Source organism: Physeter macrocephalus, chromosome 9 (genome assembly GCF_002837175.3).
Source record: "Physeter macrocephalus isolate SW-GA chromosome 9, ASM283717v5, whole genome shotgun sequence".
Taxonomy (NCBI): domain Eukaryota; kingdom Metazoa; phylum Chordata; class Mammalia; order Artiodactyla; family Physeteridae; genus Physeter; species Physeter macrocephalus.
Window position 1 is genome coordinate 74,244,589 of NC_041222.1, and position 12,482 is coordinate 74,257,070.

Genomic DNA, 12,482 nt, shown 5'->3' on the forward strand with positions numbered 1-12,482 from the left:
TTACGCGGGCCTCTCACTATTGTGGCCTCTCCCGTTGCGGAGCACAGGCTCCGGACGCGCAGGCTCAGCAGCCATGGCTCACGGGCCCAGCCGCTCCGCGGCACGCGGGATCCTCCCGGACCGGGGCACGAACCCGCGTCCCCTGCATCGGCAGGCGGACCCTCAACCACTGCGCCACCAGGGAAAGCCTAGTAATCACTTTTACTGCCAAAAGTGACTAAATCCCAACTATACTTTCACAACGGACAAAACTTTACAAATCTTCAATTCTTTTTATTTTTTAATTGAAGCTTAGTTGATTTACAATAATACATTACAAATCTTCAATTCTTACTGAAGACAGATAAAATATTTCAAGTACTCTCATTCTTCACATCTCTGCACAAATCATTTAAACATTTGGCACTCAATTGTTACAAATACACAAATATTTCACAATTGATTTAAAAGGTTCAGTATATCCATTATTAAGCTATTTGAAAACATCTATATCATAAGCCAAAAATATAAACACTGATTTTTTAACTACTTCATACCCACAGCTTTTCATTACAGTTTTTCAGCTTTCCTCATATATCCAAGATATAGTCTTGAATTGCTTGGCTTTTTTTTTTTTTAAGCATATTTGTTTTATTCTAATGGCATCCTTATTATTGCTTCACTCATGCCAAAAGCAACTTTTTAAAAAATGTCAGTTACCTGAAGAATGTATCCATCAAAACATAGTCACGCAATCCATTTAAATGTTACCACACCTGTCACTTATGCACCAGGCTCAGTTTTCATTCAAACCAAATACAAAATTCCTTAATAAGGAAATCTCCTACGACTACATTGAGAAAATATTCCATACCCTTTTCCTTCTCACAAGGATGTGCATCAAAACCTGTTCAACTATTCTATACATCCAGATTAATTTCAAAAACAATGGCTTAGAAAAATTACCTTCCATGTACTCTTGGAAACTGCATGTAATTGTAAGCAATGACTACATAAGCTATATTTCTCAAAAAGAATACACTCACTGCCTCCATTTCCTCACTAAACAACTCCTTAACTTTCAGTCTGCTTTCTACCACCCTACCACTGCAACAGAGGAAAGATACTATTTCCCCAGGTCACCACTGACCTCCACATAATTGTCGAATCTTTCTTGTTCTCATTCTTTCACCTGTCTCTGGCATACAACACATTGTATAACTTTTTCCCTTGGCTTTTAAGACACTACACTATCTTAGTTCTTTTGTTCTCAAATCCTAAGCGGCATCCCATCTTTCTCCCACCCCTGAAACAACAAAATTGTTCAATTCTTAAGCACGTTCTCTCTTCCCACAGAAATTTTATGCCCTACTGGCATCAATAATTACCTCCAGGGCTTCCCTGGTGGCGCAGTGGTTGAGAGTCCGCCTGCCGATGCAGGGGACATGGGTTCGTGCCCCACTCAGGGAAGATCCCACATGCCGCAGAGCGGCTAGGCCCGTGAGCCATGGCCGCTGAGCCTAAGCGTCCGGAGCCCGTCGCAATGGGAGAGGCCACAACAGTGAGAGGCCCGCGTACCGCAAAAAAAAAAAAAAAATAATAATAATAATAATAATAATAATTACCTCCAACTTCAAAGCAAAAGCTAAAGACTATGTCTCTCCAGAGATTCAGCCTCCAGGTAACTGCCTGTTAGATAGCTACACCTATAATGGAATTCATCCAAAACTGCCTCATTTGAAGATTTCCAAAATTTTCCAAGTAACCAAGAGCATTTTTCAAGTGTTCCAGAGCTCAAAACCTTTAAGCCATTCTTTTAGTGCACCATTTCTTCCTATACCCATTTAAGTAATAAAGGATTTAAGGCCTTAAATCTATGCCTTCCTTTACATTCTCTCTGCCATCGACTTTCTACAGGTACCTAAATTAAGGGTCACTGTACTTAAAGCCTCAAAGGTTCTAAGAATTTCTAAGGTATCTGTATCAACTAGAATATCAATAATTGCCTCTTCTCTACTTCACTGAAATGTCACACCCTTATTTATCTGTCTGAACTATCTTAATTATGAAACTGATGTCAAAGTAGAATGTTTAATCTTTTAGAATACTGCTAAACTCCATCAACTTCTGTTCACAAACCACCAACCATCACAAATAAATACAAGGTCTTTATTCCTTTCTGATCCCTACACTTGTCATTCTCCCAAACTGCAACTGTTTTTTTGTTTTGTTTTGTTTTTTGCCTCCACCCTCCACAGAAGTGTTTTCTCAACAGCATACTGAACATACACCCATTTTCTCATTTTCTGTCCTTCAATGTAAACAGCAATTACTCTTTACTTCACATCCATAATTAACTCCATGGTGTTTTAGGGTCACTTAACAATATACTAAACAGCCCTACTTAATAGCAACTTGAGTTCTTAAGTGTAATTTTATAGGCTTCCTGTCACTCTTCTTAGGGTGGGCTGGTGTGCTATCAATTGCCACTTCTCAGTGTTGTGTGCCTGACCTTCCTCATAGGATGCACCTAAATTGGCAGAGGGCTTAGAGGCCAGCTCACCACGCTGATTAGAACAGCAAGTAAAATCAGAATGAAAAACTAAAGCAAAGGAAGGTGTGTTGTTTTTGTTTTTTAAACCACAGAAATCAAGTCCAACCAAACCAGTGACTAAACCCTAACATATAAAACAGATAAAAATGAAATAAGTCTAGTGGAACCAGGCACAGGAGTTCAAAGGCCCCACCTGCATATCCATCACTCATTCTCCATCCAGTACAAAACCCCAGCCTTATGTACCACAAATGTGGACACTGTTTGACTTACCAGCTAGCACTTGGCTGTATTCACAATAGCAGTACTTCACATAGGTAAAGTAGTACAGTATTGTGATTAGGAGCATAGGCTTGGAAATCTCAAAATTTACTAGATTAAGCAACCTTGACCACTTTACTCTTTGTCAAGTCTGTGAGGAGCACCAAAGAAGATAATGTACCTCAGATGCTTAGCCTAGATCCTAATCGCTACCATAAATGGTAGCAACTATCAGATTAATGTACACTGACCACTTTCTTTTCTGTTGATTCTATTTCAAAATACTATCAATTTATTCAAACAATTCATAGGCTTTTTTTTTTTTTTTTTTTTTTTTTGCGATACGCGGGCCTCTCACTGTTGTGGCTTCTCCCGTTGCGGAGCACAGGCCCCGGACGCGCAGGCCCAGAGGCCATGGCTCTCGGGCCCAGCCACTCCGCAGCATGTGGGATCCTCCCGGACCGGGGCACGAACCCACGTCCCCTGCATTGGCAGGCGGGCTCTCAACCACTGCGCCACCAGGGAATCCCTATTCAAACAATTCAAATAACTTTACTGTGGTATAATGAATATCATAAAGTTCACCCTTGTTCAGTGTACAATTCAATGATTTTTAGAATTTACAAAGCTGTACAACTATCACCACAGGCCAACTCTCACTCCAACAAAATCCTGTGTGACACTGGTCATTTCTTTGTCCCACAGATGGCTAGACCGTCAGAGTATATAAATTGGTTCACGGTAAGCTAGCTACATCCCATTACAGCTAAGATCTTTTGATAAAGTGAAATAAGCATTAGAACAATTAAACAGCTCAAACTGCCTTTAAAAAAATGAAAGTTCTTCTGTGATAATAAAATAGTAAATGGTCTACTTTAGCTAACAAGGATTTTATTCCTGTTACCAACACCTGGATTCTTCTGTAATATACAGGGGTATTTTTTCCACCATTACCTTAGCACACCCAGTCACAAGGAATTAAAAAAGGTACTAAATAGGGACTTCCCTGGTGGCGCAGTGGTTAGGAAATTTCTCATCAAAATAAAATGAGATCTTGATTGGAGGGGAAAAATTGAGACATTCATTAAGTTACAATAAAAAACTGACCCAAAGAAAATGTTTAATGTGACTAAATTACATTAAGAATAACTTTGCTGGGCTTCCCTGGTGGCACAGTGGTTGAGGGTCCGCCTGCCGATGCAGGGGACACAGGTTTGTGCCCCGGTCCGGGAGGATCCCACATGCCGCGGAGCGGCTGGGCCCGTGAGCCATGGCCACTGGGCCTGCGTGTCCGGAGCCTGTGCTCCTTGACAGGAGAGGCCACAGCGGCGGGTGGCGGCGGGGGGGGACTGACTTTCTCTTTTACTAGTTGCTACAAATAAACTACCAAGTCAAGGCTAAACAAAAGATACCAAGTCAAGGCCAAACAAAAGATACAATAATATGGTAATCCAAATAACAGCAAATTCCAATAAGACTTAATTTTGAACATTCAAAATGTTTTAACATCCCAAGTGTTTTAACAAAAGAAACAATTATAACTTCAGGAATTTGCCCATAATTGATCCTACAGGAATAACCCAGGAAAAGTAAGGCTCAGACTCCCAATACCTCAAGGAAGCCTTGCCCAGTACCTGGAATCAACTGGCAGTGCTTTCCTGTCTCTCCCAACAGCATCCTCATTCCTAACTGCACTGTCTTCCCACTAGAATTAAGCACCTAGAGAACAGGGACAGTGCATTATTCATCTGTATCCCTAGCACCTAACAGTTGCTAACAAGCAGCAACAATAAATCTTTGTTCAAGTAAACACCTGTATAGTAGCATATATCATTAACAACAACAAAAAACTGTCATTCAGGCCTAATTTGGATTAACCTACATTCTGAGCATTTCAGAGAAATAAAATGTCATGAGAATGTACTATCTAAAAAAGTTTTTATAAATGTAATAGTTTAGCTTAATTCCCATATCAAAGAGGAACTTTCATCAGTGTTTCAAAACTTGGGGTGGGCAAAGGAGTAACAGAACACTTTCAGTCTTCCAATGGCCCAAGAAAATTACACTTATCCTACAATAAACTGCAATTTACTTAACATTTGCAAGAATTATCTTAACTAAGTAACAGCAGTAGTTACCTCTTGCTTATCAGATCATCTGACTGGCAGTTACATCTGATAAATAATTGAGAAAATGATCACTTAAGAAATGGATTATCGGGACTTCCCTGGTGGTCCAGTGGGTAAGACTCCATGTGCTCCCAATGCAGGGGGCCTGGGTTCAATCCCTGGTCAGGGAACTAGATCCCGCATGCATGCCGCAACTAGAAAAGATCCCGCATGCTGCAACGAAGATCCCGCAGCTAAGACCCAGTGCAGCCAAAATAAATATTAAAAATACTAGCCTAAGCTTTAAAAAAAAAAAAAAAAAAAAGAAAGAAAGAAAGAAATGGATTATCATTCAGTAGTGTACTTCAGTGACAATACCTAAATAGGGTAAATCAGAAACCCTGATTGAATAGGGAGTTATAAAAAACATTTTCTGAACAATTGGGAAAATCTGAATGTAGCTTTATATCAGATTTTTATTGACATTATACATTATATTTTAAATAATTATTCACTTTCCTAGGTGTAATAATGTTACTGTGGCTGTTTGTAAGAGTAGTTTTGTGTTGTAAAGAGACACTTGCTAAGGAAATATTTAGGCATAAATGTCAAGATGTTTGCATTTTACTTTCAAATCATTTAGCCACAGAAGATAATGTGTGGAGTATATACAGAAAAAAGTCAATGTGGCAAAATATTAAGTAGTAACTCTACTTAAAAGGTACACATTATACTCTTTCAGCTTTTACAGATTTGAAATTTTTTTTTTTAATTGGAGGAAAGCAAACAGAAAAAAGAATTAAAACTGCAAAAGGACAGAAAAACAATAAACACCAGGCAAGTATAAGACCGTATGGCAGGACTTCCCTCGTGGTGCAGTGGTTAAGAATCCACCTGCCAGTGCAGGGGACACAGGTTCAATCCCTGGTCCAGGAAGGTCCCACATGCCATGGAGCAACTAAGCCCGTGTGCCACAACTACTGAGCCTGTGCTCTAGAGACCGCGAGCCACAACTACGGAGACCGCGTGCCACAATTACTAAAGCCCACGCACCTAGAGCCTGTGCTCCGCAACAAGAGAAACCACCGCAATGAGAAGCCCGCACACTGCAATGAAGAGTAACCCCCGCTCACTGCAACTACAGAAAGCCTGCACACAGCAACGAAGACCCAATGCAGCCAAAAATAAATAATTTTTTTTTAAAAAAGGTATGGCAGAAATATATCCAAAACATCCATAATTACCATAAACATGAATGGTCTCCATGCTCCAGTTAAAAGAGCAGTTGGCAGCCTGTATTAAAAAGCAAAATCCAGCCGTGTGGTGTTCATAAAAGATCAACCTAAAACATCCCACTAGAATTGGCTAAAACTAAAAATTAAATCAATACCAAATGTTAGCAAGGATGTGGAGCTCTTACCCATTCGGTCTTGAGAATTAAGTTCCAATGTCTATAGTATCCATTGTATGTACGAATTAAATTCTTCTGTAGGTGTCTAGAATGATACTAGCTATGGAACATCCTCAAGAGAATTGAGAAAATAGTCACTCAACTTTCTGTGTTCTGTGGTTCAAATGTGGTGGCTAATTAAGAACGACTGTAGAATACTATGGAAAATAGTTTGGGATTACCTAGTAAAGTTACACACACCCCACACACAATCCAAAAATTCCACTCTCAGTTATACATAGTCTCAGCAAATTAATTTACTGTTCTTGTTTTGAGGTGGGGTGCAAATGTTCACAAGGGGAACGAGTATAATTTGTAATTGCAAAAAACTGGAAATGAGACGAACATCCATCACAATAGAATAAGATGTGGCATATCCTTACAATGGAATACCACACTACTGAAAATTATGGAGAGTTGTAAGAATCACTGTGGATGAATCTAAAACATATAAAAGAAGTATCAGAAGAATCATACAATCCCATTTAGATCAAGATTGAAAATGGGCAATACTAAACTATATATTGTTTATGGATACATACCAAGTAAGCATTATTCTAAAAAATAATAAGGCCAAAAAACAGGGTAATGATAACCCCTGGGAAAGAGAAAAAATAACGCCTGGGAGATGGGGATTTTAGGTAGCATTAATGTTCCATTTCTTGGTTGGTCATTTAACTAGTTTTTGAAAACTCTACACGTGTTTTTCTACCTCATATACCTCCTTTGGTGTGTACTCTATATTTTTCAATAAAAAATCAGTAAGTATGCAAAGTACAATCTCACTTTTTAAAAAGTATATATTTCACGTAGGGAAAAAAAGAAAGGATTATACTAAAATGTTAAAACCATTTTAAGTCTCCTTTTTTTCATATTTTCTAAAATGTATTTTCTTATGTAAAATAGTGCCAGTCAGCCTGACTCAAAAACCAACTTTAAAATAGAAATTTGTAAATTAACTTGAAAAAAGAGAGGGAGAGGAACTGGTTTGGTATAGAAAACAACTTAAAGTGAGGCTTGTCAATCAATCCTAAAGCCAGTCACTTTTTTCCCAGACCCTATTTCAGTTAAACTTGTATTTTTTAAGCCCAGTTACTCTCTTGCTTATGATCTGACAATGACAAACATTATATTATTATCAAATGAAAAATCCCACCCTTCAAATAGCACACATTCCAGCTGTGTAGACATGCACAATACAGGTAGCACTATACACCTTTCCCAAGCCCATGAGATTGCAAAGATATTTCAGTTTTTCATCTGCTTGCTTGGGAAGCAGCATGCTATGGTGGCAAAGAGAGTCAGAAGGAATACAACCTCCTCAGTTGAGACTTGAGTGTTTTTGTAAGGGAGTGAAGGAACAGAAGAAGGCAAAAAAAAAAAAAAGAGAGAGAGAGAGAGAAACAGAAAACAAGGGAAAGAGAGGAATAAGAGGAAAACAGAAAGGAGGAGGATGGGATTGGAAAGAATTAAACAAGGCACAGAGAGAGAAAGACATTAATAACGAGAAGCAACTCTGAACTTCCAAAAGTCTTCATAGGTATATCTAGGACTGATTTGATGAGAAGATTAAGACAAGTAAAAATTTTTTTGTAAATATTAAAGCACTAAAGTATTTTGGGGGGAATTCCCTGGCAGTCCAGTGGTTAGGATTCCACACTTCCACTGCCGAAGGCACGTGTTCAATCCCCGGTCGGGGAACTAAGATCCCACAGGCTGTGACACGGCCAAATAAAGTATTACTGGGTTGTGTATGTACAGCATAACTTTAAATGAGTAAGTTCCTATGTGACATCTTACTTAAAAAGGTAATTATAACACAAGAAACAAAGTTACAGCAACAGGTCTAAATCCAAATGAAATTCTCTCGTCTACAAATCCTTGAAAATATTCTCATAATGAAATTTCTGACCTAATCAATCAAATATACCTTCTTTTATTTTTAGAGTTCCAAATGAAGAAAAACAAGCAACACATTCCTAACAATCTTTAAAAGTAGAGCATTGCCTAGTCTAAAATGAAACACCTACTCCTTAGTCCAAGCCCTGTTTCATATATTAATTCCAAATAGTTAACTGGGTTCCAATTTAACTGAGCTCGTAACTCCAGTATGAAAATGAGTTTTCTGAAAATTGAAACTCACTGTAGTACACATGCTACGTCAGCCAGAAATTCACGAACCTGTTCTTCAATACCTAGGCCACGAAATTTCACAACTAAAATAATGGGACTTCCCTGGTGGTGCAGTGGTTAAGAATCCGCCTGCCAATGCAGGGGACACGGGTTCGAGCCCTGGCCCGGGAAGATCCCACATGCTGCGAAGCAACTAAGCCTGTGTGCCACAACTACCGAGCCTACGCTCTAGAGCCCGTGAGCCAAAACTACTGAGCCCGTGTGCCACAGCTACTGAAGCCCGCGCGCCTAGAGCCCGTGCTCCGCAACAAGAGAAACCACCACAATGAGAAGCCTGCACACTGCAACGAAGAGTAGCCCCTGCTCACCACACCTAGAGAAAGCCCACTGCAGCAACGAAGACCCAACGCAGCCAAAAATAAATAAATATATTTTTTAAAAAAACTAAAATAACTTTCTTTAAAAAGCACAGGAGGCACATCTTTGAAAGAAACACTGTCAAAAAACAAACGAACAAAAAAAAGGTAGGAGGGGGACTTCCCCGGCGGTCCAGTGGTTAAGACTCTGCGCTTCCACTGCAGGGAACGCAGGTTTGATCCCTGGTGTGGGAACTAAGATCCCACATGCTGCGCGACATGGCCAAAAAATAAAATAAATTAAAAAAAAAAAAGAATAGGAAATTTCAGCATACAAAGTTTGCATTATAATTGTCAAAACAAACCCAACTAATTTGGTCTTTGGACTTAAAAAAGAAAAAAAGGACTCCATCCCTAAATACTTATTTGATAGTTGGGTCAAAAATATTTCAAAACCTACCACAGGCTTCCAAAGTGATATTTCCTGTCTTTGCCTTACTTCAAGTTATATCTCCACTCTCCTTTTGGGGGAAAAAAAGAGAAAACAGCTGCTTCTAAGCTCTATCAGAGATCCACCATCTCACCAGTCAACACCACCAGTGCCACACTATTTAGCTTTTAAAGGACACTCCATATACTCAAATTAACAACTAAGAGTTAACTGATAATTGCTGACTTACCGGTTGCCTCACAAGATAGATTTGTTTAAAAGCAAAGGAACTTCACAGTCTTGTGAATTCATGCAGACCATTTCTTTTGAGCAGGCATTAATCCTTTATGATACACTTACCCCCCCTAAAAAAAGTGTCTTATAACAACAACAACAAAATCTTAACAGTTGTCATTAAAAAAAAAAAAAGGACTGAGGAATCAACACTTCAAAAGTAAAGCCTTCACTTCAGACCAGTTCAAACCTTCAAGACTGGTTTATACTCTCTATGTGTAGTTTATACTCAAGGGAGTAGAGAGAGCAACCAGTTTCCATCAAAACACAGATACTGAAATAAACCCATTCTCCTCCATGTTCTCCTACCATTTCTCACCAAACAATAAGTCACTCAGGCTAATACCAAGAGACATTCCTGGTGGGCACTGCTCACGCTGCACCAGTTACCAGGAAAGGGAAGCAGAGGTGTTACTGTTGTTGCAGCCTGGTTCTAAAGGCAGCTCCATGTGACTACTGCTGGTCCCTCCCACATTTAAAGAGAGAGGCCAGAGGAAACCAGAGAAGCAGGAAATAGGAGGGGCAACTACCACAACACTTTCCCATGGCCTCATTCCCATGGCACCACTTCCAGTCATATTTCAATCACAACAAAAACCTCCCTTCTCTCAATCGTTTTAATTATCTAAGGTCAGAAACAACAAGGAAGCAGGCGGAGAAAATCAGAGCTGTGGGAAGCAAGAGGACAGGCGCGGGGGAAAAAATCTCACCACACATGTGAACTAGCCTTAAGGAGGAAAAATCAGGAGGAACACATTGCAAGCGAGCAGAAACGTAGTGTGGGGAAAACTAATCACTTCTGCCTAATGATAAATGAAGGCTCCACAGCAATGGAAGGATAGCCCTAACCAAGGGGCTCTGCAGGTAGGTAAGAGACGCTGGTGCACTGGAAGACCCTACCATCTCCAGAGAGTGGAATTTATTCCCTTTCCTGAGCCAGACACCACCCGAGTCACCCAATCCCCAGGATATAGGAGACCTCGGGTATTATGTTCACCTTCCTTCCACTTTTGTTAGACAAACTGACACTAAAAATTACAAATGTACAATTCATGGTGAAAAGTGAGGAACACACTAACCACTGACATACCCTTTGGTTTAAAAAATTACTATCATAATCGAAGAGAAAATATAAAATAACTGGCGTTCACCCAAAAAGTGAATTATATGCCCTTCAAATAAAAGATGATCTTTGGATATCTTATGGAGACCTCAGCTCTCAACTGTTGGGGCACATTAGAGCAGAAGAAAGTAAGCCTAAATACTGGTAGAGACACCTCGGATACAAGTAGAAACAATATCCAACAGAGGTGGAAGTAAACTACAGGACTATGTCAAACAGGAAATAACAGGAATAATGATGGAATCAACTCCTAGAGAGAACAAGGATAAACGAAGACCAGAGTGGTGAGATTAGTGATGGCACCTGAAATGCCTGGACAACTAATTAGATTGAAAATCCAGGGGAAAAGGTGGGAAAGCAGAGTGGGAAAGCGATTCAACGGCAAAGAAAACTGAGATGCAATGCACCAATTAAAGAATAACATTTGGAATAATGTTATAAAAAAGGAGCTTTAATTACAAAGCCCCTCTCAAACCTACACTAAAGAATAACTGTGACACAGCCAGACTACAGAAACTAGGACTGAGGAGGAAAACTGAGTCCCAAGTGTCTGACACCAAAGCCTTCCAGAATGAGGAGAAATAGAACTGAACTATGCCTCCGGGTAGCCGGGAAAGGCTAGAGAGCGCAGAAGTTGGGCTCTGAGATGTCCAGTCCCAGGACTAGCGACAGGCGTGAAAGCGGAAAGGTGGTCAGCGACAGCGTGGCACGGGAGCGCGAGCGGACAGGCAGGGAGGGACAACGGTGGGAGAGAAAACCACACCCTCCAGGGCAGAAACCCGACGGGGGGGGAGGGGTAGGCGCCCCCTGGGGCTGGGTGGAGCCGGGCCGCCAAGGATCCGGGTAGGCAGGAAGGAGCACAGGACAACCCGCGGGGAAGAGGAAGGACAGCACCCAGGCCTGGGCAAAGTGAGGACGCACGAAGCCGGCGAGGGAAGCTCGGCCAGATCTCACGGTGGGCGCTGGGGCAGTATGAAGGGGTCTGGAGGAAAGAAGAGCTGAACCCAGGACTACGAAGCGCAAGCTGCAGCGCTCAGCGACCTGGAACGGGAAAGGAGAGAGAGAGGGTGCCAATTACCGCTGCTGCTCTCGCTGGACTCGGGACCCGCCGCCGCCGCCGTTCGTTACCTGCCAATGTGCCTTTTACAAAGCGGCGGCGGCAGAGGCGGTCCGGCCCGTCACGTGACCTCCACGTCACGCGCGAAGGAGGAGCCGCTTCACTTAGCTCCCTGCGGCGGCTCATCAGCCCGCCCACAGAGCGCGTCGCTTCCTTTAGCCGCCCCCGACGCCCACAGGGCGAGGCCAACAGCTCCGAGGTCGGGGGAGGTACGCGGATGGAGCCAACAAGGGAGATTTAACGGAATTTCTCGTACTCGGAGTTATCAGGGACGTACTACCCACCGCATCCAGGATGCCCACAAGACCAGCGTTGTCGCTCTGTGATGACCTCTCAAGGCACCACAGGTCACTCCCCTGCGGCCGCTTTCCCCCCGTCACGTGATATGGTCCAACCACTCAAGACGACCCTAGCCTCCCAAACGTTGTGCGAGGGGGCCACGACTCCGAACCTGCTGCACAGCAAAGGCACCCACCACCACATTCTTTCCCTCCCGGATTCGTAGATGGTGCGCCTTTGACTTCGGACCGAGGAAAGCCCGAGACGGAAAGCTGACAGGGTTAGCATCTGAGACTAATAACCGGGGACACCGCCAGGTGGCTGAGCGTGGTTCCTACTGGGAGATGTAGTCCCGGCGGGGGCGTGGGGTTCCGCTACCACGTTGCCGGGCTCACGCT

General features: G+C 42.0%; 1 protein-coding gene across 2 annotated transcripts in view; it reads right to left on the reverse strand.

Annotated features, from left to right (window-relative positions):
• The window catches only part of UBAP2 (ubiquitin associated protein 2), a 135,419-nt gene extending 123,555 nt beyond the window's left edge, over window positions 1-11,864 (reverse strand). Inside the window, exon 1 of one of the 2 annotated variants that reach the window (XM_024132878.2) lies at window positions 11,767-11,864. The gene's annotated coding sequence lies outside the window, so the exon portion shown is untranslated. The remainder of the gene's footprint in view (window positions 1-11,766) is intronic. The other variant, XM_028494060.2, reaches the window with a different exon arrangement.
• Window positions 11,865-12,482: the final 618 nt, after the last annotated feature.